This window comes from Marmota marmota, unplaced genomic scaffold (genome assembly GCF_001458135.2).
Source record: "Marmota marmota marmota unplaced genomic scaffold, marMar, whole genome shotgun sequence".
NCBI classification, from domain to species: Eukaryota; Metazoa; Chordata; class Mammalia; order Rodentia; family Sciuridae; genus Marmota; species Marmota marmota.
In genome coordinates, this window is record NW_025999977.1 from 39,854,992 (window position 1) to 39,857,774 (window position 2,783).

The window sequence follows — 2,783 nt, forward strand, 5'->3', positions numbered from 1 at the left end:
CCCCCCCCCCCCCCCCCCCCCCAAAAAAAAAAAAAAGAGTAACACCAGATCTGGATTGCTGTATTTGAGAGATGTGTTGGAGAAGGAAATTGAAAAGACTTTGAGACTTTGTGGTCCTGTAACAGTGGTCCACTTTATGCTTTGAATATAGCCCTCGCTGCTCTGCCACTTCAACTTATTTTTAAAATGGAATGTTTCTTTCTCTTGTTCCTCCCTAATCTTAAGGGAAACAGGATTACCTTTCTTTACCAACCTAAGCAGATTTATCTCTCCTTGAGTACACACCTACCATAGGAACAAAGTAATCCAGACTTTGGGGATGGTACCAGAAGATCTCAGAAATGACTATCTCCCAAATAAACAAGTGAATTACAACTCCAGACAGAGACATGTGGGAATGTAGTCTTTTAGTCACCTCTATAAAAGCTCCCTGTTCCTGCTGATGAGAAGAATCACAGCCTTTGGGACTGGCATCCTCTGTGTTTCTCTGCTAGCAAAGCAATAAACCTTCTTTCTCCTTTTCTCAAAACTGTGTCTTTGTTATTGGATTGGCATTGGAGACAAGGATCAAGCTTTCAGCAACAATCTAATACTTTTTTTGATACCAGATATTGAATTCAGGGCACTTAACCACTGAGCACTGAGCCACATTTCCAACCCTTTTTATTTTGAGGCAGGGTCTCACGAAATTTCTTAGCCTTGCTAAATTGCTGAGACTGGCTTTGTACTTGTGATCCTCAGCCTCTTGAGCTGCTGGGATTACAGACAGCACCACTATGTGGGACTCAATACATCTTTATCTCCAACATCTACAATCTATGCTGGTATTGCCCTTTTTTATGATGATGGAAATATTCTATGTCTATCCTGTTCAATATTATGGCCTCTAGACACAGGTGAGCATTTGAAGTATAGTTAGTGCATTTGATTCAATTTTAATCAATTTAAATGTGTCTAGAGGATATTATATTGGACATCAGAGGTCTAAATGATTAATTGAGACACCTGATGAGTATCTCCTAAAGTTTATAAGCACTTCCAATGTCATACAGGTTGAGCATCCCTAATCTGAAAATCCCAAATCTGAAATGCTCCAAAATATAAAACTTTTTGAAAGCCAATGTGATGCCACAAGTGGAAAATTCCATACCATGAAACTTTTTGTTATCTAAAATATTGTATAAAAGGATCTTCAGGCTATGTGAATAAAATGTATAGGAAACATAAGTGAATTTCCTATTTAGCTTTGGGTCCAATCCCTAGGATAACTCTATGTTTATGTAAATATTTCAAAAATCCCCCAAAACTTTCAAATTCCAGAACACTTATAGTCTTAAGCATTTTGGATAAAGTATACTCAACCTGTAGATCATTTTTTGCACCCCACTGCACTCCTAATGTTCCCATGTTTAAAATGTTATGATCTTGCCAAGCATGGTGGCACACACCTATAATCCCAACGGCTCAGGAAGCTGAGGCAGGAGGATCACAATTTCAGAGCTAACCTCGAAGCTTAACTAGGCCCTAAGTAACTTAGCAAGACTCTGTCTCAAAAAAAAAAAAAAAAAATTTTTTAAAGGGGAGGGGGTCTATGGATGTGGCTCACTGGTTAAGCACCTCTGGGTTTAATCTCTGATACCAAAAAAAGGAAAAAAGAAAGAAAAGAAAAAAACCCAAACAAACAAAAATTAAAATGTCATGATCTTGACAATCTTTCAGGGTTAAAATTGAGAAGCAATTTATTCATTTCCTAACATATGTGAAGCACTTACTATACACACCAAGCCATACACTAAATTAATGCAGTTCTTATAAGAAATGATAACATTTATAATTAACTCTTTGCATCAGGAAAATGTTTAGTCCCTTCTCCTTCTGCCTCACCTCCGACCTCCCACAACCAAACATTCACTCTCCTCTCTTCCTCATTCCCTTTCATTTGTTCCTGCGAGCAGAGATTTTTGTGTCTTCCATTTACTGCTGTACCCATCATGCCTAGAGGAGTGCATATGGTGGTGGAGGTGGGCGATAAGTGTTTGGGAAATGAATCCATGTCTTCTTCCTGCTCTGATCATTTTATTTCCTCCCTCTTTCCCACCAACCATTAACATAACTTATCTATGTCAGAAAACTACCATAAATTTACAGGAGATATTTAAGGCCTTGTTCTCAAAGTTTGGTCCTCTGTCCAACTGCTGCGGCATCACCTGGGAGCTTGTTAGAAATTCAGGATCTCAACCCCCTAACCAGAATAACTAAATCAGAACATACTTTTTTAAATAAGCCCTCCCCAAGGTGATTTGTATGCATATTAAAATTGGAGAAACACTGCTCTAAAATGCAGATTTAAGTGCATTTTTACCTAGCTTTAAAAATCTTTAAAATTTCTTTTAATTGTATATAGAATCATGTTTGTGCAAAATATTCAACCAGCATTTAAAACCCTGTCCACTTTCTACCCTTTTCTCTCACTGCATTCTCTGAACTTCAACATGCCCTTCAGTTTAGTGTCCTCATCTCTTCTAAAACACATCAATCTTTTTCTCCTTCCCACGCTTTTCCCCAATCTATTCCCTCCTGAAAAGAGTCTTACATCACCCTCCTCCATCCACAACATTCACCTTCAAAATGCTACCTTTCCTCTGAAGCACAACTCACCCTGAGGTTTTCCAGAAGGGATTTTATAGATTAGCCTACCTCCCATGTCTTCAGCAATAGTCAAACCTCTTTCCTCTCTCTCTCTCTCTCTCTTTCTCTTTTTTTTTTTTTTTTTTTTTTTTTTT